At 39.9% G+C, this 26,577-nt stretch overlaps 1 protein-coding gene across 28 annotated transcripts in view; it reads left to right on the top strand.

Annotated features, from left to right (window-relative positions):
* LOC138763207 (contactin-4-like) overlaps positions 1-26,577 on the top strand; it is a 2,221,540-nt gene that overhangs the window by 471,010 nt on the left and 1,723,953 nt on the right. For 23 of the 28 annotated variants that reach the window (XR_011357395.1, XR_011357394.1, XR_011357396.1 and 20 more), the window contains one exon: positions 10,497-10,582. The exons of the other annotated variants lie outside the window; for them this stretch is intronic. The gene's annotated coding sequence lies outside the window, so the exon portion shown is untranslated. The remainder of the gene's footprint in view (positions 1-10,496; positions 10,583-26,577) is intronic. 28 annotated transcript variants of the gene reach the window in all.

The raw sequence follows: 26,577 nt of genomic DNA on the forward strand, positions 1-26,577 counted from the left end.
ACAAGTTCAGTTACTTAAGTTGCACTGGAAAGAAAGTGATAACACTATTTTTTTTCTTTATCGTGAGAATGAGGGATTTTATATAAACAGGATAATGTGAACTTCTTTGGCTTGGCTTCGCGGACGAAGATTTATGGAGGGGGTAAAAAGTTCACGTCAGCTACAGGCTCGTTTGTGGCTGACAAGTCCGATGCGGGACAGGCAGACACGGTTGCAGCGGTTGCAGGGGAAAATTGGTTGGTTGGGGTTGGGTGTTGGGTTTTTCCTCCTTTGCCTTTTGTCAGTGAGGTGGGCTCTGCGGTCTTCTTCAAAGGAGATTGCTGCCCGCCAAACTGTGAGGCGCCAAGATGCACGGTTTGAGGCGTTATCAGCCCACTGGCGGTGGTCAATGTGGCAGGCACCAAGAGATTTCTTTAGGCAGTCCTTGTACCTTTTCTTTGGTGCACCTCTGTCACGGTGGCCAGTGGATATTTTGTAACTATGTAAGAAACATACATAGTTACCCTTCTCACTGTAATAATTGTAGTGTACCACTGTGGGGCATATATATATGATTCTGTGTGTGTGTCAGCAGTTTCCTGAGATGGTGGGATGATCAGTAAGTAAAATCTCTGCTGTTATTTGAATCTTGCATCTCTAAGTTGTTTAAGAAGCCTCCCAAGTAACACAGAAACATAATACTGTTGATTCGATGCCACATGAAGTCAAATGTTTATAACCCGAACTGGCACTTAGCGGGGTTTATAACTAGTCCAAATTCCTGCAGTCGGGTGCACAGTTGCCTGAGATGAGCAGTGTGCTCTGTATGATTGCAGCTGGCGATGATAATATGGTCCAAATAGATGGAATGCGAATTGGATTTACTGGTCCACCGCATCCATCAGCCTCTGGAAAGTCTGGCTGGGTCCTTGAGTCCAAAAGGGGTAATGATGGCAATGCCAACATGATGATCCAGGATCTGGTGATAGCCTCTGATGAGGTCAACATTTGAAAACATCCATACACCTTGTGCGTTAGCGGTAAAGTCTTTGATGAGGGGAACTGTCCGGTGTGGTGGCCTCATTAAAGCAGCAATAGTCACCACATGGCATCCATCCCCCTGCTATCTTTGCTACCATGTGCATTGGGGAGGCCCAGGGGCTGTCAGAATGCCTCACTATCCCCAGCTCTTTTATTATTTAAACTCTCCCTTAGTGGGTGTGAGCTTTTTGTGGGGGAGGGAGGCGGTATGCCCTGGTGTGGAGCGGAGGGCCTTTGGTGAAGATGTGGTGTCTTACCCAGTGCTTCGGCTCAATGATGGAAAATTGTGACACCATGATCAAAGGGAACTCCACTAGGATCAGCGTAAATGCATTGTCGGATAGAGTAATGGAGTCAGGGTGGGAGGGGGCAGGTAACAGTTTTGCCCAGGGGTATTGTTTGAAAAGTCCTGGCATGTACCAATCACTGCCCTTTAAAGTCCACCAGCACCTAGTGGGCTCACAGGTAATCTGCTCCCAGGACCGGTTGTGCCACAGCCGCAATCGTGAATGTCCACGTGAACCGATTGCTGGTGAAGCAGAGGGGGACGGTGAGGGTGCTGAACATTCATATGTTGGGGCTGTTCACTGCCATCATTGCCTGGCCTGGTTTGTCATTCCGGGTTTCGTAGGCCGAGGGGGGAGGACACTTATTTTAGTACCAGTGTCATTGAGGAAGTGCCTTCCTGATAGAGAGTCGCACATGTGGAGGAGGCTGTTGTGTTGGTCAATTCCGTAGCCAATAAAGATGGTTGGTCATGGTGTTTCCCTGAAACTTGCAGGGTGGGCGGCATTGATGGGCCCTGCACCTCATCGTTGATGATAGTAGCAATACTATTTGGTCGGGGGGTCCACTTGCCTCTTTGTCTGCTGTGGCTTTGTTGCCAGTTGCTCCACCAAGGCATTGTTTTCCTTCTTTGCTCTCCAAAGCATGCCCACCCGGGCTGCTACTTTCCTGGGGTTGCTGAAGTCCTCATTTTTGAACAAGAGTTGGATATCCTTGGGTAGCTGGTCCAGGAAAATCTGCTCAAAGAGCAGGCAAAGCCTATGTCCCTCAGCAAGGCCAAGTATCTCACTCATTAAGGTGGATGTGACCCTGTCCCCAAACCGTCCACATGCAACAATTGGGCAGTGTGCTCATGCTGTGAGAGCCAAAAAGTGCAGGTTAATAGCCTTGCTCCTGAGGCTGCTGCAGGAAGCCGACAACCCTTGGTGTTGTTCAAGCAAGCTCACCATGTAGTAGTTACGTGTGTCGTTGGTATTGATCTGTCGAAGGTCGAAGGTGGAATTGGACCTCGACTTGTTCAAACCACGTGTGGCTGCGACACCCAGAACGTTGGCAGCTTCAACAAAACTATGTGAAGAGCCTCTTGATCCATCATCTTTTGGTCCAATTGCTGATCGGACCTGCCAGGGTCACCAATGTAGCGTGCGCAAAGTCGGGAAAGAAGTTGTACACACCAGGAGTCAAAGTCTCCTGGCAGCTCTGCTTATATTCTCTCCCCACTGCTGATGACAGGAGTGACATCATAGCAGTGCCGATCTCTGATTTGGCGTTGTTCCCTCCGTTGGTCATTGTTTCTCACCATGCAGATGATCACCTGGGAAGAAGGTCATTGGCTCCTGTGAGGTCTTTACAGTTGCTGCGTCCGTTAGGTGTTTTGTGTACCAGGTCGCATCCCAGTTAGCTGGCTGCTACAAAGTTCTCAAATAAATGTAAAAGGTTCCTTGGTGGAAAATACTAAAACACTGCATTTGGTCCACAAATGCTCACATCTGCATGAATCCGCTTGGTTCCCTGCTTTGAACTCAATTTCAGGTTTGCTGTTTCTTTCGTTATTCTTCTTTCATCTGTGCTTTGGTTTCCAAGTCAAATTCCTAAATTATCACTGAGCAAATTTCTGACTTTAATGCAAAATGACATATAACATAATGGTGCCAATTTACGTATCAGTTACATTGGGATGAGTTTGTCAATGGAATTTGTGTTGTTCAAATAAAATGCATCATTTGTAAAACAGGCACGACCAATTCTTTCTCGCAGAAAAAAATATATATTTTTATTTTATTTTTTGTGGAATGGAAATCTCCTTTTCTAATAATTAAAATCTGTCATGATTGCATGACCAAGAAGTGTTTATTCATTCGGATAGACACGTTGATGAAGTAACTGACACCTGAATACATTTAACATCACCCCACATCCTATTTTTGTTTTGAGCACTGTGCCCTTGTAACCATTTTAGTTTTGGTGGTCACTTGCACAATTGATTATTTGCCCAGAACTAATTTGCAGAAATTGAAACAGTTGATCACTACGAGTATAATTTAATTTCACTGGACAACAATTTATTTCAAAAGGTTTGATTCCTGAAGAAAAATTGGGGATTATGATTGACAACTTCAAGCTGAACAGATTTTCTCTATCATATTGGAAATGACCTTTTATTGAATTTAGCATGTTTATTCACACAGTGATGCTGACCCTTTGCGTTAATTCTGCTGACTTAAAAATGTTTTGCTGCAAATTTTCGTTTGTACTCTGTATCTGATTCCTCTTGTGTCAATGTCCAACAATAGTCGGCAAGTGTTGATGGATTCCAATTGCCCTGATTTCGCTTTTCCATGGTCACAATGTCCTGGTGAAACCTTTCATCATGTTTGCCACGAAATACATTTTCAATCGTGTTTTGCACTTAATGTTTTTTTGTAATGCTTGAAGTAGACTTAAAATATGACAAGAAATCACAAAAATAGGTTATATCTATAAAAACAGTACGTGATAGGAAAAATTTAAAATGATTTTCGCTATCAGGAGCCCAAAATCCATAAAATACACCCAAAAGTGTTCACGAAGCAAAATCTTTGTTGTCCAGTGTTTTTTGAATAACTGTTTTGAGGAACCTTTGAAATTGTCAAAAACATTAGCTATTATTTGATTTTTTTTTCTTAAAATAGTGCTGGTCACTCATGAAATATTCCCTAATTTTGAACTGTATTTCAGATACCTATTTTAAATTTGTGGATTTAATGACCATGTCATGCATACTCATGGAACTTTTATTATCCAACTTACAGAAATTAAAACACAAATAATATTACATTTCATACAGAAAATGTATTTTTGCAAATTAAATTTCTTTGTTGCCTGCAGTTATTTTCAAGACTTGACAAGTGGTGTTCCTGAAACACAGCTTGGAAGTCCTTGGAAGCTTTGTTCAGTGTCTCATTTTAAAATGTTGTTTGATCCATTGCAGTTGAAAATAAGATGGAGTCATCATAAATTATCTAAAGATGCACAGCTAATTATTTTTTAAATCTCTGAAAAGTCTGTATCTTCAATTTCTTTTCTTTTTTTTAAAAAAAGTCACTCATTGTACTGTTTTTTTTAAGTTGAGCTGGTATGATTTTCATGACATGTTCATGATCTTAATTCTGATTGTGATTCTTTTTACCATGTCACATTTCTTTTAAAAAATGGCAAGTTATGGATTTGCCATCTTCTTAAATTGTCAAAATGATGCTTTAATTTGCAGCTGGATAATATGGGCATCAGATGATGTGATTCTGTGCATTGATCTCATTTATCCAATCTTCTGCTGATACATCTATCAAGCTGATAAATATATTCAATCCAGTGTGTTTCCTGTCAACTTTGACCATTGTGTCCTGCTAGCTCTTTGAATGATGGGTGATTTAATGTCCCCTGAGTTTGTATTTGGTGGTGCAGATTCACTGTTCTTCCTTTATCTCTGGACCAACCTACAGACAAATTCTGACAATTTCCCATATTCAATATTGTCAGCCTATAAATTGCTTTTACATCCATCATGTTTTCAAACATCTCAATTTTCTAAACTGTAATTTATTCTCCCTTGGGTATCATTTATGTAAATTTGCACTTTAATTATTCATCTGTAAATGTGCACATCATTGATGATGAATTATTGGTCCATCCTTAATTTTCCATGTAAGAGAGGGTAATTAAGCATCAGTTGCTTAGGTCTAGAGTTGCTTTGAGGCAAGACCAGGCAAGGACCAAAAAGTCAGTGAACCAGATGGATTTCATAATTACAACTCGTGACACAAGCATTTTATTCCTGATTTAATTAATTGAACTTAATTCCTCAGTTCCTTTGGTGGTATTTGAACTTGTGATTTCAATACTTTCGTCCATCCAGATAACCTTTATGTAACTGTACACTCCATAAATTTGCACAGCCCAAGGCCAATATAGTCCTTTAGAGACAATGAATGGAATTGGAATTGATTTTCTACATGACATTTAACCAGAGCTTTAACATGCTTTTGTGCAGTTCAAACCATGGGAATATCCAGTATTTTATACAAGATCACAGGACCAATTTGATGCGGCTCTTTCAGTTAAATTTTTGGGAAATGTTAACACAAAAATGAGATAACGAAGAATATTTTAAGAGGTCATTTATAGTTGAAAGAAGTATCTATGGTAATCTTTGCATCCTGGATGGTTGTTAATAGGGTGGCACAGTTAGAGTAGCAGTTAATGCAAAGCTGTTACAGTGCCAGCAATCAGGACCGGGGTTTGAATCCCGCACTGTCTGTAAGGAGTTTGTTTGTTCTCCCTGCCTGTCTCTGCATGGGTTTCCTCTGGGTGCTCTTGTTTCCTCCCACCATTCAAAACATACTGGGGATTGTTGGACAATTGGTGTAACTGGGCGACACAGGTTCATGAGCTGAAATGGCCTGTTACTGTGCTGAATGACTAAATTTTAAATTGTAAATAAATAACGTTGATTAACAAAGTATTCAGTACATTAATGAGCTGGATTTAAAGGATAATTGATTAGATTTTTACTTGTTAGATATGGTCATGGTTTGGCTCCTGAGTTGGTAAATATTTCTTGTCTGATTCTTGTTCAGAAAGTGGATTTTTTACGCATGGGCTGCTTCTTTCTGAGAAGTTGTGAATAGAATTGAATACTTGAAAGATAATGTGAGCTTCAAGGAAGGGTGCACATCAGGTCAGATCAGGGTCAGGTCGGGGTCAGCAGATTATTCTCTTGGCAATGCATACCGAAGATTACTGCAAATTATTCAGTTTTGTCTTTTGCACAAAGGTGCAATACTACCTCATTTTTTACAGTTTGGGATGGTCCCAGTGCTATGACCTTTGATTATTTTATTCACTTCATTTAAATGTTTTTCAACGATGGATGTTCATTTGGTCTGGGATTATTCTCTCTTGCATATTGAGGCCCAAGATGTTGGATCACATGGTTCTGAGCCTGATGACGCAAAAGCATTGGGACTTGGTATGATTGTGATGGTGGTGTTGGGGTGCAGCAGACCAAAATGTTGTCGATTAAAATAGATACAGTTCTGCTGCTGCCAATGGTATGCTTCACAGGAGCTCACTCATGGTAACTCAGTCTTCTTATTATAACAGTAGTAGCCTCCAGGTGATGGGAAAATGACATCAAGGACGGTTCAGTTGTCATTCTGAAAAAATCCATTTGCAACCTATGGATTAGTGAGGTCAAGTAAATTCTTGTCCATGGGTTCATTCTCTCACTATTGCCATAGGCAATTCAGTTCAGCAGCACTTGGTCAGCAGAGATGTTTTTCAAGCCATTATTGGTGAAGATTGAAGATTCAACCCTCACTTGCACCAATTGTCGATAACCAGCAAGCCTTCTTGCCAAGCTTTGACTTGCTGTTGTATGACTTCAGAGTCAATGACTATACTTCTGACTGTTACTGGTATTCTCGGACACTCTCCCAAATATTAGTGAGTTTCAATTTGTCATGAATGAATCTGGTGCCTGGTCTCTTTCGATTTTTTTCTGATAGGCTTTGTTATGTGGTCTGGTACCACGGATTGTCTTGCTCAACCCTCTCAGAGGTTTGCAGTATACATCTAATCTTGTACCTGGCAAGCAAATGGTAATGGCAGATTTCCTTCCCTCAACCTCAATGAACCAGGTGGATTTCAGTGAAAAATGCAACAAATGGAAGAGTAATCAGACTGGTGTTGACATTATCCAGCTTATGATTGTGAATTACTAACCACTGCACTGCTCTTTCCGACACCAAAATTGAAGTCAAAGGTGGAAGAAGTGAATCTCAGAGTCAAGGTATTGGCAATGATGGAGTAAAAGAAAGAATCAAGAAAAACAGCTCAGGATTAAGGGAGTGGGAAACCTTAAAGGGCCAATGTGACAAGGAAAAAAACTTTGGGATGAAGAAAAGCATGTTGACTGGTGCCATTATGAGCAACACAGACAATAGTTAATTTATTGTTGGAATTGAGGATGAGGAGATAATGGAGAATATTTTAAAAGGAAATTTGATGTTGAAAGAAATATCTTGGGTAATCTTGATATCCAGAATGTTGGTTAATTCATGAGTGGCTTCAGAAACTGATAGCTAATGGGGACAAGCCAGATAGAACATAGAACATGGGATGAAACACGCAAGTGTGCAGATGATCTGATTGCAGTAGAAATGCTGGAGGAACTTGGCAGGTCTTGCATCATAAACTGGAGGTGAAGATATATGACCTATATTTTGGGCCAGAGCCCTTTTTACATTTGAGAAGAGCTCATGCTTGGAAAAAAAAAGGGAATAAAGATTGTTGTGGGTGGGTGATTGCAAAGAATCATGAGAATTAAAAGTAAAAGGTACTTCATGGCTTTTTGGATCATCTAAATGGAAAAGACGATGGAGGTTTTGCATTTGTTTCATGCTGGATGGACTCAGCGGGTCATGGGGAAAAATAGGCAAACATTGGGGTTAGAATCCTTTTCCAATGAGTCCATTTGTTAATTTTTCTCCATGGATGCTGCCTGACCTGTTGAGTTCCTTCAGTTCAATTTCGTTTGCTCAGTGGGTATCAGTTATTCACACCATTATATTAAGTGAATGCATACCTTTTAGAACACTGAACCCAGCTTCAACAGGAGTGTGTTGTGAAAGACTCATTGCTCTGATAATCAGGATTCCCAGGTCACTTGCTGGTGAGAAGTCAATTTCCGTTTCTCCTTCAATGTTCTTATTTTTTTAATCCACTAGAATCTGCACCATGACTTATTTTGCTCTGTGTTTCATAAAATCCTTGCAAAAGTGGAAAAAGCAAATTGATGTGATTGATATTGAGGCCATTAGGGAGTAATTGTTTGAACAAAGTTTCTTTGATGCATGAACCCAAGCTGTTGCAGAGTAGCAGAGGTTAATTTGTCAATTGGTTTCCATGTGATTCAAAGGCAGACACATTGGATTTGGACCAATTACCGTGGTAAACAAACTGAGCAATGTCACAGTCAATTTTTAATTCTAACAATAGGTAGATACTATGGAGGTAGATCAGTCTCACTGTGTCAGTTTTGATTTCCTTTTACTTATTTTTAACTGTTCACTGTTTGTACTTGGACTTGATGGATCCAAGATTTTTGGTAGATGTTCAAAATAAAAGGATTTTTATATTAAAACTATCTTGCATACCATCAGGCCAAAATATATACTGTATATTTACACTGAATCAAATTTAATTTCAGAACTATCTTTGATAAATCTGTTTCTCTTCTGTCTAATCACTCCCTTTCGTCTTTTTTAGGGACATGATTAATTTTGGTTTGGTTGTTAGTGTTTCATCAGAATTTTCTTCAAATACACTATGTGCTATGTATGGGAGACTATTTGAACAGACATGGATGCATAATAGAGTTAGATCTTTCCCATCTATGAATGGAGAAGATTCTAGTTCGGTGTAAAATTGACTGATGTTCCAATATCACCTCATCTTCCAATAAAAGGAAACAGGCATGTCCTTCTGTTGCTTTAGTCCAGGGCCAAATTGTTATCCGTCATGAAATTATCTTCCCAAACATGTGTTAATATATTTTTCCTCTTCACCATGCTATTAAGTCAATTAATATTAAAACTTAAAATATTCAGTGCTTTACTCATTGGTATATTTTTTAATCATCCACAGATGGCATCTCCCATTCACCTCTCTTCTCTCAACTCTTTGGGGTTTCAATTTTTTTAAATGTCCTGTATCAAGGCATTTATCTCTAACCAATCCAGATATGAAGTGCAAAATACAATTAAAGGACAACAGAAAAAAAACCCAATAATACACAACAACATTACCTCCTCTACTTTATGGGTAGTGGCTGACGCCACAAACTCACACATAACTCAGTAGATGGCAGTCCATTTTTCTCCAACTTCCCTGAATCTTCATTATTACTTCAATTCGTGTCCTTTAGACAGATTTAAATCATGACAATCATTTTTTTATATTTCAAGAAGAATTTCAGACTTGTGCTTGCTGTGCTGCTCCCTGGTTATCTTCTTGACAAATATTTGGTAAAACATCTGCATACACTTGCACACATCCAGGATCTGTAAATAAAACTTGTTTGGACCTCCATGGACAAATGCCTCAAAAGTCGTAGGATAGCGTAGAATAAAACTGTAGCCTTTCTTCCACAAAGTATTCTTTACCAAATTAAATTCTTTCCTTTTCTTCAACAGATCAAAACTAACATCAGGATGAAAGAAAATATTACTTCCATTATATTCCAATGGACTCTTTCTTTCCTTGGCTTGTTTTGCAGCAAATTCTAATGCTTTTTCTCCAAACTGATAATGAAGAAACTTAATCAGGTTGCGGTTTTTGATCTGGTAATGGCCGTGAACTTAAAGCCCTGTGTGACCTTTCAGTTTCAATATCTCCTTGAAACCCATCCTGTCCAAAAGATTCAGGAATCCAACGATGAAAGAAGGTTATTATATTCTCCCCTTCATCACTTTCTTTAAGACCAACAAATTTAATATTGTTTCTTCTACTGAAGTTCTCTAGTAAATCCACTATGATCTTCCCAAATATGTCACATTGAAAACTAAAGAAGAAAATTCAAGCAAAAGAAAATTCTATGGCTCAAAAAATAAAACGTATTTGGGATCACAAACTTCCTTGAAATATAATTGTAGAATTTCATGATATTTAAGATTGCTCCAGATAGCTAAATTTTCTCACTATAACCTTGCAGGAAGGTTTTCTTGTGCTGCTCAGAAGAGTTGAAGCCAATGAACCAGAGCAATGGGTCAGCTGGTGGAAAGATTGAGGAGAGGGGAGAGATTGTGAGGTATATCTGAGATTGTGAACATGCAGAGCTGAGTCAATGAACACAGCAGAACTGATGGTATGAAGAATATTTTAATGCAAAGTTTAAAACTGGCAAGGCAGATGATTGTTGAGTCTAGGCTAATGTCCACAAATTTTGGTGAGAGACAGAGCTGTCAATTCAAAATTCCAAAGTTTAGATGCTTCAGATGTGACAAAGAGGGATGTAAAAGAGATGTGGAAATAGCATTAATGATTAGGGAGAACATCACTGCTGTACTTAGAGATGGTAAATTGTAGAGCTCATCACTCAAGGTAAAGCTCATGAATAAGAATGATGCAATCACTTTGGGTTTTATTTTCAGACTGCCAGCAGCCAGTGGGAGAGAGAGAGGAATAGTGATGAAAGAAGATAATGGAAAAAAATAATAAGAACAACAGGGTTATTGTGGTGAGTGATATTAATTTTCTAAATATTGACTGGACTCCCTTCATGTCAGGGACATAGAAGGGGCAGATTTTATTAGATGCATCTAGGACGGTTTCTCAAAACAATATTTAGATAGTGTTGTCACATTAATAGGATTTGCCTTGAAAAGCCAGCTATTCTTTTCCTCCATCTGGCACTGCTTGCTTTGCTGTGTTCCTTCAGTAGATTGTGTATAATGGCAGATAGAAGGCTGTACTGGTCATTTTGTTGGGGAATGAGCTAGTTTCTGTGGGGAAGCAGAATGGGAATAGTGACCACAATTCATTAAGTTTTAAAGATAATTGTGGATTAAGTCCTCAAGTGCAAGTGCTAAATTGCAAAAAAAAAGGCCTAGGAACTGGGAAAAGTAGTTTGGGAGTGGCTGTTTAGGCATAAATCTACGTTGAGTGTGGGAATCTTTTAAAGATCATCTGATTGGAGTTCAGGACCAGCAAGTCATGTGAGGATGAAAAACAAGGATGGCAAGGTATGGGAAATTTTTGACAGCAAAAGAAAGGAACTCTTTGTAAGTTTTAGGAAGCTGAAATGGACAATAGGATAAAGAAGGTTACAAGGTCACTTGGAAAAGGTTAGGTCCATTCAAGGATGTTGGAGTGAATGTATGCATTAAGCCAGATATTAATGAGGTCCTCCCTGAGTATGTGGCATCTGTATTCAACAAGGAAAAGACAGGGATGATGTTGAGATCAGAGAGGTGTTTGTTAATATTCTAGGGCAACTAACATAAATGAGGAAGAAGTGTTGGGTCTCCTGAAACACATTAAGATGAATAGATCCACAGGACCTGATGGAATCTATTCGAGATCACTGAGGTGGGCAAGGGAGGAGATTGCTGGGGCCTTAACATTTTTTTTTGCATCTTTGTTAGCCACACACAAAGAACAAAAGACTGAAGAGCAGAAAATTATGTTGTTTGGTTTAAAAAGGGCACCAGAGATCATCCAGATGTCGATGAAATTATTGGAGGAGATTCTTTGGGGCAGGATTTACTTGCATTTGGAAATACGTAGACTTCTTTAGGATGAATAAAAAGACAACTGCTGGAGGAAATCAGTGGGTCATGAGCTCTGTCAGTGAAAAGGGGTTGTAGACTTTTCAGGTTGAGACCCTGCATCAGGACACTTCTTATCCCGTCTTGTGTCTCTGGGTAAAGGTTGTCATCATGATTGTATGCATGGGAGGACATGTCTCACAAATTTGGCCGAGTTCTTTGAAGAAATGACAAAGATGAGGGTAGGGCAATGGATATTGTCTTCATGGACTTTAATAAAGCATTTGACAACCCCCCACCCCACCCCCTCAGTTGGCTGGTATATAAGTCACCTGGGATCCTCAGTGAGTTGATAAGTTGGATATAAAATTGGCTTAGCCATTTAAGCGGTAGTTTGGGAGTTTCTAATTGGACATCTGTGAGCAGTGGTATTCTGTTGGAATCACTGGTGGGGCTTATATGTATAAAGAAGCTGGATGGAAATGTTGAACTGATGATTAAATTTGCAAACAACATGAAAACATAGAGTTGGGGATGCTGAGAGAAGTTTTCAACAGGATATGGATAATTTTGAAATTTGTGTGGCAAATTGATAGATGGAGTTCAATCAAGATAAGTGTGAGATTATGTATTTTGGGAGGTCCAATGCAAGAGGAAAGTGTAGTGTAAATGGCAGGACTCTTAAAAAACATTGTTACACGGGGATCGAAGAATGCAAGTCCATTATTTCCTGAAAGAGGAACATGTGGAGAAGATGGTTTAGAGGAGTAAGGCACTTTTGCTTTCCTTTCTTTGGCCATTGAGTATAAAAGTTGGAATAACTATTGGTGTGATGGTACACCACTGGCCGACTGCAGGGGGAAACCTCTGTATCTGCAGAAGAGCATGGGGACAAGACAATACCTGGCTGGCTGTCAATCAGCCAACCTGAATAGACCAAGCCCCACCCGGTCAGGTGTCAATCACCCTCCGGGATATAAGCCTGAGCCGACCCTTAGAAGACACTCTCAGAGTTTACAGCAGCTCTCCTCACAGCTGGCTCTGTTTAAGTTTATGTCGAATAAAGCCTGTTGGACAGTCTTTTGGTTTTGTGTGTTTGTTTCTGACCGACAGTGCACCACACTTGCTGCTGTTTAAATCTTTGGTGAGACATAATGTTTGGGACAAAGATACTTTTTCCATTTAATTACCCCGATGCTCCACAGTTTTAAATTTCTAATCGAACAATTCAAATGTAATTAAACTGCACATTTCAGATTTTATTAAGGTTATTTGTAAACATTTTGGTTTGAAATTACAGCACTTTTTATACATAGTCCCCTTATTTCAGAGCACCATAATATTTGAGACATTTGGCTTCACAGGTGTTTGTGAGGACTCGGGTGCGTTTGATTGCTTCATTGGTACAGGTATGGGAGAGCTAGGCTTGCTTCTAAGTTTTTGATCACCTTTGGAGTCTATAATTACCACTTTCCAACATAAGGACAAAAGTTGTGGCAATTAAATTCAAAGAATCCATTAAGAGGCTGAAAAAAAAGAATAAAACAGAAAAAGACATTACCCAAACCTTTGGATTAACAAAATCAATTGTTTGAAACATCATGAAGAAGGAATAGCGTCCTGGGGAGCTCAGTGGAAGGAAAGGAACTGGTATTCCAGGGACGACCTCCACTTTTGATAATTATGAAGAAAAGTCCCCAAATTTATGTCCAACAAATCAGAAACACGCTTCAGGATACAGATGCGGATATGTCAATGACTACTGTCCGCAGAACACTTCATGAAAACAATACAGTGGCTACACTGCAAAATGCACACCATGGCAAAGGTGGTTTGCTTTGGATCTTGGACAGTGCCTTTACACCTCCACACTTTACTCTTGCCATCACTCTGATACAGGTTTATCTTCATCTCATTTGTCCACAAAACCCTTTTCCAGAATTCTGCAGGCTGTTTTTAAACAATTCTTGGTAAGCTGTAATCTGCCCATCTTGTTTCTGTGGCTAATGAGTGGCCATTCAAAGCCTCAGACATTTCCTCCTTTCCCCTTCTCATCTTTCAAGGGACCACCCTTCACTTTAGCCACCGTTTTTAGTTTTATATAATTTTCAAAACTTTTACCTTTTTTTAGATTTTGTGCTAATCTTTTCTCATGGTCTCCCCTTCCACTTTTTATTTCTCACTTTGTTGCTTTGTAAAGTTTTGCCAATCTTGTTTCCTACTGCTCTTGGCAACTTTGTTCACAGGAGCTTTTAGTTTGATGCTTTCCTTTATTTTCATAGTTATTCAAGGCTGGCTGTCCCTATCCTTACTGTCCTTGCTTTTAACTGGAATATACTTTTGTTGAGCATCATGAATAATCTCTTTGAAAGTCTTCCACTGTTCCTCAACCATCCCTCCAGGTAGCACTATTCCCAGTCCACCTTGGCCAACTCCTCCCTCATTCCCTTGTCATTTCCTTTGTTTAGGCAAAATGCACTTGTTTTAGATCGAACTATTGTACACTCTATTTTTATCACAAACTCAATCATACTATGATCACTCTTTCCAAGAGGATCCCTAACCACAATATTGCAAATTTTAATCTGTCTCATTGCACAGGGCCAGATCCAAGATGTGGCATAGTTAGCATAGCAATTAGTGCAACACCTTTACAGGCCAGTGATCGTGACCGGGGTGGGGGGGGGGGGGGGTGGTTAGAATCCTGCACTGTCTGTAAAGAGTTTTGTGCATCCTTCTTGTGTCTGAGTGGGTCTTCACTGGGTCTCCAGTTTCCTCCCACCATTCAAAATGGTTGTAGGCTAATTGGCTGGCATGGACTCGAGGGCTGGAATGTCCTTTTACTGTGCTGAATGTCTAAATTTTAGAAAAATTGACATGTTCCCTTGTCGGTTCAGTAATATGCTGTTCAAGAAAGCTATCACGTATACCTTCTATGATGTCCTCCTCAAGGTTGCCTCAACCATCCTGATCGACCCAATCTATGTGCATGTTAAAGTTCCCCCACCCCCCAGTAACTGCTGTTCCATCCGAACATGCCTCTGATATTTCTTGGTTTATTGCTTATGCCACTGCAATGTCATTATTAGGTGGCCTATAGACAATTCCCACCAGTGAACTTTTTCCCCTTTACTATTCCTAATGTCTAAACAAATTGATTCAACATTTTGCTCCTTAGATCTTACATCAGATCTCACTATTACCTTGATCTCATACATAACCAAGAGCACTACCCCAGCTCTCTTACCTTCCTGCCTGTCCTTCCATGTCACCTGACATCCTTGGATATTTAATTCCCAATCCTCTCCATCCTGCAACCATGTTTCTGTTATGGCCACTAAATCATACCCCTGTATCCTGATTCAGTTCTCTAGTTCACTGACCTTGTTTTGAATATTAAGGGAATTCAGAAAAAGTGCCTTTATACTCATTGAGCTTTTAAAAGCTGGCAATCTTTTTTCTCTTTTGCACTACTTTTACTTTCCTCTTTTTTAACTTTTGCTTCTACTTTATCCACACTTTTCTCTTTTACTTTATCCATCCCTCTCCAATCTGTTGAACCCAACCCCCTACTATTTTGTTTAAAGCCCTCTCCGCAGTCCTAGTTACGCGATTCGCCAGGATCCAGGTCCCGTCATGGTTCAGTTGGAGCCCATGTCCTTTGAATAACTCCTTCCTTCCCCAATACTGGTGCCAATTTCCCATGAATTGGAACCCAATCCTAATCTCTAATCTTCTGGACCCTGTGCCAATTTGCACATGGTTCAGGTAGTAATCTAGAGATAACTAGCTTTTTGGTTCTGCTTTTTAATTTGTTCCATAGCTCCTCAAATTCCCTTCTCAGAACCTCTTTCCTGGTTCTTCCTATATAGTTGTACCCACATGGACCCTGACAACTGGATCTTTTCCCTCCCACTGCAAATTCCATTGCAGATCAGATAAGACGTCCTAAACCTGGGCAACAGGCAGGCAACACAGCTTTCAGATTGCTCTATCCCTGTGAAAGAAACCTTTGTCTATTCCCTGAACTATACTATCCTCAATTACCTCAATATTTCTCCTCTCCCCTCTTGAATGGCTTCCTGAACCATGATCCCACAGTTAGATTGCTCATCCTTCCTACAGCCCCTACTCTGACCTACACAATGAGTAACAATGTCAAACTTATGAGACAAGATCAAGGGCTGATGCTCCTCTATCACTATCTCTTGGATCACACTACCTGCCTCACTTGCAGTCACCCCCTCTCTTCCCTGACCAAAGGCTGAATTTGAGGCAGCTATTCTAATTGTTGTTACTACTTCCTGAAACAAAGTGTCCAGATACCTCTCCCCCACCCTGATGTGCCGCAGTGTTGGAAGCTCAGATTACGTCATTCATTTTGAACCTGAATTCCTTGAGCAACCAACACTTGTTGCAGACCACCACAAAATCTGAAATTGTTCCGTGTGGTTCTCAAATACATCAAGGGCTCAACTTAAATCATAGGAGAAATAATAGGAGGTCCAGCCACCTAGTCGACTGCTGTCGGCTCTGCATGGGCTTTGAATGTCCCATTGCAGGAGCTGACGGTTGTTTTTATTTGAGATCCCTTGACCGTGAGGTCTGTATCGAAGACGTTGGCACCTATTAATCTGCAGCAGCCACGAAGAGCTGCAGACTCTGGGAGAAGTGGAGGACTGGACTGGGGCACCAGAAAACAGGAAGATCACTCCCCCATCTGAGAAGGAGAAGCAGAGGAGACAATCCATAGGATTTTGACCATGGAGGTGAACCAGTGAGGGGGCTCTGTGGTGGGCTGCTGGTAACTCGAGGCGGGGAGCCCACAGAAGCTGCAGGCTACTGGAGACTGCTGTCAGGAGACTCGCGCCGGCCTGCGGACTCCTGGAGACTGGTTCAAACTGGCCAGAGTGGTACCAGGTATTGGAACTGGGATCCGAGGAGGCGAGGCTGCGGAGGCTCCAGAAGCACTGGAGGTGAATCTGCAGAAACTCAGTGACTCTGGTGGGACGGGAACTCCTTTTTTTGAAAAATTTATTGATAAACAATAATAAATCATACAATCAAAATACAATTGAATACACAATATTTTATTCCTTAAAACCCCAATCCCCAACCCCATCCCCCCTCTGAACTACCCCAGAAAAAAGAAAAAGAGGAAGAGATCTATAACAATTCCATTCAATCATTTGCCATGGATTGGGACTGCACCACCAATGTCTGGGGAAAAAAAAATATTAATAATTTAGTCGCATATGCTCCATATATGGGCTCAAAGTTTTAATAAAAAATGAAGAATTATTTTGTAAATTAAATGTTATTTTCTCCAAAGGAATACATGATCTATCTCCACATACCATCGTTGGATACTCAATTTAGTCTCATTTTCCCATGTAACTGCAAGACATCTCCTAGCCACTGCAAAAGCTAATCTTAAAAAAAGCTATTTGAAATTTATCTAATTTTAATTCTAAAATCAGTGTTTTAATATCATCCAATAAAAATATCTTAGGGTCAAGTGAAATTTTCAATTTGAACATAACCTCCAAAAATTCTTTAATTTTATTCCAAAAAGGTTTAACCATCTCACAAAACCAAATCGAATGTAAAAAGGTACTCACTTTCTTATGACATCTAAAACATAAATCAGAAGAAACATATTTATATTTTTCTTCAATTTTTCCAGAGTCAAATATAATTGATGAATAAAATTATGATGGATCAATCTATATCTTACATTTACAATTTTAGTCATACTGTCCTCAAATATCGACATCTAATCATATGGAGAAATAAATATTTCCAAATCTTTTTTCCCATTTCACTCCAATTGTATCAATATCGAGTTTAGGGATTTTATTCTGCAATAAAGCATACATATCAGATATAAATCCTTTCTTACCACCGTCAGAAAGTAAAATTTCAAATTTAGACCTTCTAGGAAGTCTCAATGAATGATCAAAATGATCTAACAATAATGCTTTAACTTGATAATAAGAAAAAAGAGTGCTCAAAGTATTTCACATTTCTCTTTCATTTTTTGAAAAGAAGTAAAATAACATGGGGAACTCTTTTTTGCTTCTCTTTCTCTGACTGTAAGAAATGTGAGAGACACCGAGGCAATTCCTGCTGGTGGTGAATCTGTCTGCCATGCAGCAGGCAAAAGGGAATTTCATGTAATGACACTGTTTTATTGCTGTGAATTGAATCTTGAAATATTAGAATTTTTAAGTGTAGTTACAAGACTCTGGTAGCAAGTTGTATTTTGCAGCTCTGATGCATTGTACTAAACTTCTCTTAAAGAGAGATTCATAAGGTCAACGGCTCTGAGATTTTCCATGTGAATATCTGTCATGTAAGAGGAATGAAGTATATATATTGAGTGAACAATCTTCAAGGGATTCCTCATTTAATAGAAAAAGTTTCAACTTGGAATATTATAGTTTGAAGCTCGTCGTTATCTGCTGGAGTATGATTACCATCTGCTGGGTGTCAGGAGCCATCCTTCTCAGGGCTCAGCACTCACAAATTTCTCAGAAAGAAATTGACTGAGCTCCTTCATTTCAGCAGTGCTATTAATTTGGATTAATGTTGCAATGTTCTTGTGCTGTCCGTTCTCACATTTTTGCTTTCACTTAAAAGTGTTTTCATCAATGATACATTTGACAATTTTTATGGTTGCATGGATAAGCAAAGCAATCCACAAAGGCAGTTGACTGTGGCAGTGTTGGAATCTATTATTCTCCCATTATGCAATTATAACTATTCTTGATATCTTTGTGGAAGCATCATGTGAGATTGCTCATGTTGACTTCGATATTGTGAATGGAATGCTACAAGATGAATGGGTGCCTGTGTGATAGTACAGATTCTATCACCAATGTGTATATGTAGAGATGGTAGTGTAGGATGACTGTGATTGGCTGAGAGTGTAGCCACACCTACTGGGAGGTCTTAAAGGATTGCTCCTAGCCAGACCAGGTCATTCTGGACTGGTCGACCTACTTGTGATATGCTTGAGTCTTTTAGTTAATAAAAGCCTTGGTTTGGATCAACAAGTCTTTGGCTCTTTCGACACGCACTACAGCCTGTTCTTCAGTTGTCACAGTCCTACTTGCCATTGGATCAAGACATTGTTCTGGCAAGCCTGTGTGGTAGTTAGTGTGCTTTTTAAGATATGCATTCACATGCATCCTCCATCCTAATCCAGCTCAGAAACCACAGAACTGGAGAGGAAACAAGTCATCCTTGACTCTGAGTGACAGGTATGGAGGAAAATTTTACTTTCCCATCATATTTAAAATTTCTCAGCAGAATTCTTGGTATTAAACTGATGGCCAATTGTGAAGAAGCATTCAAATAGAATTTGCAGGTGGTCTTCAATTCAGAGAAGCATAAGGTGTTGCATTTTCAAAGGTCAGGCCAGGGCAGGAGTTGCATGGTAATGACCACAAGAGTGGTGCAGAACATTGCAGGTACAGTGACATATTCTCTAAAAGTATAGACATGGAAGACAAGTTAGTGACTCTTGCTTTCATTTGTTAAGGCAATTAATACAGGAGCTGGGATGTTGTGTAACGGCTGTTCACGATGTTGGTAAGACTATATTTGGAATTGTGTATATTTCATAGGAACATATAGGAACATAGGAAGTAGGAACAGGAGTAGGCCAAAAATGGCCCATCGAGCCTGCTCCGCCATTCAATACGATCATGGCTGATCTAATTTATGACCTAACTCCACCTACCTGCCTTCTCCCCATATCTCCTAATTCCTCTATCATGTAAAAATTTATCTCACCGAATTTTAAATATGTTTAATGAGGCAGCCTCAACCACTTCCCTGGTTAGAGAATTCTAAACATTCACTACTCTCTGGGAAAAACTATTTTTCCTCATCTCTGTCCTAAATCTACTCCCCCGAATCTTGAGACTGTGTCCTCTCATTTTAGTTTCCCCGGCCAGCTCAAAAAACCTTCCTACATCTATCCTATCCATACCCTTCACAATCCTATATGTTTCTATAAGATCTCCTCTCATTCTTCTGAACTCGAGCGAATACAATCCGAGACGATTTAATCTTTCATCATAAGTCAACCCCTTCATCCCAGGGATCAACCTAGTAAACCTCCTTTGGACCGTCTCCAAAGCCAGTATATCCTTCCTCAAATATGGAGACCAGAACTGAACACACTACTCCAGGTGCGGTCTCACCAGTACCTTATACAGTTGCAACATTACCTCTCTACTCCTGAATTCAATTCCTCTAGCGATGAAGGTCAACATTCCATTTGCCTTCTTAATAACCTGCTACACCTGCAACCTAACTTGGTAATCGCAATCAGAAAGATGTAATTTAACTGGAAAATATGTAATAAGTGTTTCACAAGGATTTTATAAGGAGAGCCTGGATAGGTTTGCAACTCTTTTCCCTGGAGTGTAGGAAGCAAAAGAGTGACCTTCCAGATGTTAAAAAATCTAGGGATTGTAATGAGGTGTATAGACACAGACTTTTCCGAAGAGAAGGAGAATCAAACACCAGAGGACAAACATTTAAGGGGAGGAGGAAAGATTGTAAATGACATAAGGGGAAACATTTTAACATGGAGCATGGTGTGAAAATCGAATGAAAAGCCAGAGCAGTTGGTTGAGGCAGGAATAATTGTGGCATTTAAAAGAAATTTAGACAGGTCCAGAGATAGGAAAGGTTTGGAGGGATATGGGCCAAGTGCAGGAAAATGGGACAAGCTCAGATAAGCAACTAGATTGGCATGTGAGGTGAATCAAAGGGGCTGTTTTCATTTTGTGTATTTCTCTGACTCTTTGACTCAATGTTACATGAATAATGCACCATGATTATTACTATGAACAATATGGCCATTTATGTCTGGTCCTTTCTGTTTGTTTCCCTTGATATAGAACATGAAACATTACAGCACAATACAGGCCCTTTGGACTATGACGTTGTGCTGATCTACATAAATCTACTCAACAAACTAAACCATCCATGCCTCACACTCATAACTACCTATTTGCCTTGCATCCATGTGTCTGTCAAATAATATTTTATATTTCCCAATTTTACCAGCCTCCTTCACCACAGTGCTTGTTAAAAAAAATTACCCCTGAGGTCTTTGCTAAAATTTTCTCCCTTACCTTATACAGATGCCCTCTGCCCAGGAAAAAAAGGTGCTGGCAATTCATTCATTCTATGCCTTTCATCATCTTGTAGACTGCTATTAAGTAACTGCTTATCTTTCTTCTCTCAAAAGAGAAAACCCATAGCTCTGTTAAATTTGCCTCATCAGAACATGTTCTCCAATCCAGGCATCATGCTCATAAATATCCTCTGCAACGTCACACAGCTTCCACATCCTTCCTGTAATGAGTTGACCAGAACTGAAGACAATTTTCTAAGTGTGGTCAAACTAGAGTTTTATAAAGCTGCAACATTACCTCATGACTCTTGATCTCACTCACCAGACTAATGAAGGCCTGCATAGCATCAGCCTTCTTAACTACCCTATAAACCAAAGTGGGAATCTTGAAAAATCTATGAATTTGGACATTAAAAATCCTGCCATTAACTATATACTCTGTCTTCAAGATTGACCTTCCAAAATGCGTCACCACACTTAACCTGATTGAATGCTATCTGCTACTTTTCTGCACAACTCTGCATCCTGTCTATATCCTGTTGTAAATTGTTATAACCTTCTACACGATCCACAATATTACAAAACTTTGGGTCATCTGAAAAGTTACTAACCCATCCCTCTACTCTGTCCAGGTCATTAATAATATTTACAAAGAGCGGGATCCAGAATAGATCCCTCCAGACCTCCAGGCAGAATATATTTTATCTATCACTGCTCTCTGCTTTCTGCAGGCAAGCCGATTCTGAATCCACACAACCAAAGTTCCATGGATATCATGCCTCATGACTTTATCAATGAGCCAACCATGGGCAACCTAGTCAAATGTCTTACCAAAATCCATATCCACCACATCTACCTCCCTGTCTTCATTAATTTTGTTTGTTACTTTCTAAAAAGTTCAAGTAGGCTCATGAGATATGACGACTATCCTTGAGAGGTCTATATTCTCAATGCTCATAAATGCTGTCCTCAAGAATCCTCTCCAATAGTTTGCTCACTGCTGATGTAAGACATACTGGTCTATAATTCCTAGGATTCTCCCTATTACTTTTTTGAAACCAGGGAACCACATTTTCCATTCTCTAAACCTCCATTACCTCCTCTGTGGCCAGGGAGGATGCAAAGGTCATTGCCAAAACCCAAGTAATCTCTTCTCTTGGGTTCTGAAATAACCTTGGGTACATCTCGTCTGGTTCCAGGGATTACAATCCTCATGTCTTTTCATAAAATCCAGCACTCTCTTCCTTTACCTCAACATGTTCCAAGTCAAGTCATCAAATCAAGTCAAATTTATTGTCATGTGATTGCACAAGTACAACCTGAAGAAACATCATTCTCCAGGCCTCGGTGCAAAACATGCAGACACACAACCAGATATAACATGCATGCAGACAAAACAATACAAATGCAGAACAAGTATTTGTATGGACAAACAAATCAATAAATAATGCTTCATGAATATGAGAATCTTGGATGGTTAATGTGAGCAGTTCCTTTGGTCATTCAGCATTCTCACTGCCCATGGGAAGAAGCTGTTTCTCAGCTGGTGTTGCTGGGTCTGGTACTTCTGTACTTCTTTCCCCTTCTAGGCCTCCTCAGTCCTTTATTAAGTTCCTTCCTGGCTACCATATAATTCTCATAGCCTTTCCTGTCTTTTGCTTCCTTAACCTTATATCTGCTTCTTCTGCTTAACTAGTTCTTACCTCTTTTGTCAACAGTTCCCTAATCCTGCCATCTGTTTCCTGTCTCAATGGGACCAACCTATCCAAAACCCCATGCAAGTCGTCCCTAAACATGCTCCACAATGCTTTGCTTTTTCATGGGAGCATCTGTTCCCAATTAACTCTGTCCAGTTCCTGCCTAATACCACCATTACTAGTCATTAAACAGAACCATTGTGTCTTCTCCTATCCTTGTCCATCGCATTGCTGAAAGCTGGGAGTCGTGGCCACTTTCAATTTTTTTCTTTTTAAAATTTTTTAAAATTTTTTTGCAGTTTTTTATTTATTTTCCATTTGCATAAACATTTCTTTCTTCATCTGGAACAATATATTACAATAGAAGAGATGCAAAATGTTACATAATTTTGTTTTTATTCCCCCTCCCCCAGAAGAAAGAAAGCACAAAATAAAAATATGGAGTGGATTTTTTTGAGATTACATAAAACAACATATTTATAACATATTCAAATATGTAAATCTTATGTTTTAAATCAATTATAAATGTTAAATTTCAATAAATCTAATATTACTCCTAATTAATCATATATCTATTAAGAATCTCATATCTCTTCCATCATTCAATTTAAATTTCGTGTTAAATCAATTCTCTAAGGTAAAATTAAAAAGTCAATGTCATCAATATAACTCCATTCATAAACATATATTTAATAATAATAGAACTCCCTTTATGGCATTAAGGAATAGAGCACAACCCAACCTCCACCCCTCCCCCCCAACCATTATGCAAGATGTGGCTCATTGCCATAAACAAGCCCTTAAACAGCGCCCAACAGACTCCGGCACCTTTCACCTCCCAAATATTACATCAGAACAAAGTCTCTAATTTACTCGTCCATTGCCCCATTCACTTTCACTGAAGCGCTCCCGCACCGAGAGGTCTGTCACGTGACCAGGTTCATTACCCTGTATGGCCTCTCCTCTAGCCACCTTGTCCACATATTGTGGCAGGAATCCTTCTTGGAGACACCTGACTCATTCTTCCCCATCTATCCCTCTTGCGGTAAGAAGGTGTCAATCATTATTTGGGAAATGAAGTCTCCCGTAACAACAACTCTGTTATTTCTGCACTGTTCCAAAGTCTCTACTTGTCTGTTCTTCAGCGTGCTGGGGGCTATTTGGGGGTCGATTGACTACTCCCAATGCTGGGATTGCTCCCTTCCTGTTTCTGGCTTCCATTTACGCTGACTCAGTAGACAATGTCCTCCACAATGTCCTCCATTTCTGCAGCTGTGAGACTATTCCTGATTAATAATGCTACTCTGGCTCCCCAACTTTTACCTCTTTTTCAGATATCAGCGAACATCTTCCATTTCTCTACAACAGAACTTGGTGTTCAGCATTAATTCTGTCTGCAGTTTGCCTGAATCCAAGCAAATTTTTAAAAATATCACAACACTGCTGGAGCTGCTGTAACATAGGGTCCCACCACCTAGTCCTTCATACAGGCTTTAAATTTCCTGTTAAAGGAGCCCATGGTGTTTTATTTAAAATCTTGTGACCACAGGTTCTGGGCCCAAGATGGTTCGGCATCATCCACAAGGGGTTGCAGACTCCAAATGAGCAGGGCACAAGCAATGGGGAGAACACATCACCACCACTCCCCCAACCCAGTTGAGAAGGAGGTGACCCAATTATAGTGACCACGGTGGCAGACCAGTGAGGCACTCTGCGACTGAAGGACACTCACAGGTGGCAAACTGTTTGTGATGTGGCCAAGAAACCCACATAGGGCAGCTGGCGCCTTGAGGTTAAAGGACTCTCACCAGGATGCTGGTTGCTGGAGTCTAGCTCATTAGAACCAGGTATTAGAAGCAGGATTCATGAAGGTGCTGAGGGCAAGGAAGGCTCTTGAATAGCCATGGGCATGGAAGGCTTCCTCACTATGTTGGAGGTTTGTATCTGGGTTCAGGTTGGAACTGATCTTGAGTGTGAAGCAGCTGCAAATGCTGCAGGAGGTCTGCAGGCGAATCTGCAATCAGTGACTCTGAGGGGACTCTGTTGCTTCTCTTTCTCTGACTGTAAGGGGTGCCAGGCAATACTAATGGGGAATCTTTGGCTATCTTATGGCAGATTAAAAGCAATTTCATGTAATATTACATTTCTGTCTTTGGATATGACAATCAATAGTATTTGATCAAAGGTAACCACACACACATGATGTTATTACCTTGACAACTTCTATGAGTATGACTTCAATGGCAGACTTAACATCTTCTATGCACGGGTTGATGAGAAGAACAGGATAATGCCAAGACAACTCCATGTCCTCCCACTCAATGGACTTCCTACAGAGCTGTGGCTGAGCTGAGGAGAACCTAATGCAAGGTGAACTCACACAAGCAGGACCAGAGAGCATATCTGGTTAGGTACTGAAAGACTGCATGGACCAATTAATGGAGCTATTCAGGGTCATCTTCAACACCTCCCTGCAACAGTCCATCATTCCTGCAATGTTCAAGACAGCATCATCCACCCGGTACCCAAGAGGGTGACAATAACAGGTCTCAATGTCTACCACCATGTGGCACAGTCCTCCACCATCGTGAAATGCTTCGAGAGTCTGGTGATGGAATGAATCAGAGCACATCTCCCAGAGATACTGGACCCATTTCAATTCACCTATCACAGATGATGCTATAGCCTTATTGTTTCACTCCTCCTGACCCACCTGGAGAATTATTGCCTCATATGCCAGGTTGCTGTTTATTGACTTCAGCTTGGCATTGAACATGATCATTCCCCAGAGGCTGGTGGAGAAACTATCCTCGTTGGGAGAGATAGATAGATAGAGAGGTGGGTTGGTGCTTTACAACATTTTTCTTTGTGGCTCCCATCAGAACATTTTAGATTATAATGCTTTCACCTTCAAAGGTTTGTTTTTTTAAGAATGGCATTGGGAATGATAAATTAAAATAAATAAAATTTGTACAGACCACCGTACCTATTTCACTCTCCTCCATCCTGCTTGGTATGTATTTTGTAACAAACCATTTTTGGTTATGATGGCTCTATTTGATGTTCCAACAACATGACTTTTATGGGACAATATATATTTTCTGATATTTGGAGGTTGCATGGAGAGCAACTGTGATGTGGTTCTTGTGCATTTGCATCAATTTGTTGTTTCACATGTCTCCACTAGAATTTAGCTGTGGATGGTTTTAAACTAATATTCAAGAGCAACAAATATGACACCATCTCAGTCATTCCCTTCTGAGTTTTAAATTCTTGATTTTCACTTACTATTTTCAGTGCATGTCCATCTTGTGCAGTGTGCAGCAGGAGATTTATTAGAAAGTTGGCTCTGCATACACTATATAAATAAGTACGAGTTTCACTTTGCTTCCATGTTATCTTGGCCAGCATTTGAAATAGACAGCCTGATTATTTTTTAATCGTCATCCATCAGTTCTTGTGTTTAAATTGGTTGCTTCCTGACCCTGTTACAGCTCTGTCTGTGCTTGAACATACATTGACAATTTGGTCAAACTGTTTATGTGAAAATTATAATTTAAATACTTAATTTGCTTGGAAGCTTTGTTTTCTCAGTGATGACACTTGCATTTGCAGTCGTCAAAGAGTTCATTTCAAGTGAACCTTCATCAGGTTTGTTTTTCATGAAATCACAAAAATATCAAAATACAAAAGATCAGAACCCCAGTGCTGACAATCCTACTGTATTTCCTTGCTTTCTAATATTTAATCTCACATTCTGCCATACAATCTATTGTATCAGGTCATACCTAATGGATACAATACAAGCTCTCTGCCCCCTTGTTCTCCTTTTCTTTTAGGTTAATATAGAAGAAATACATTTTGTAGGCAATTCCTTAACAATGTTCATGTATGTTTGATGCAGCTTCCTTTATCAATATTGCAGTAATGCTGGTGGCCATCATTCAAATCATGATCTGAAAGATAGTGAACCTGAATCTGCTGTTTGATGTGTAAGTCGGTGCAATGCTGCAGCATGCTGACCTCATCATACTCTCCATTGAATAGGCAAGGGATTTTGATTGCTTTGTGACTTCTTTTATATCATTCTGCTCTGCTGATCAAACACTCA

The sequence above is a fragment of the Narcine bancroftii genome, chromosome 5, assembly GCF_036971445.1.
Source record: "Narcine bancroftii isolate sNarBan1 chromosome 5, sNarBan1.hap1, whole genome shotgun sequence".
In the NCBI taxonomy this organism is placed as follows: Eukaryota; Metazoa; Chordata; class Chondrichthyes; order Torpediniformes; family Narcinidae; genus Narcine; species Narcine bancroftii.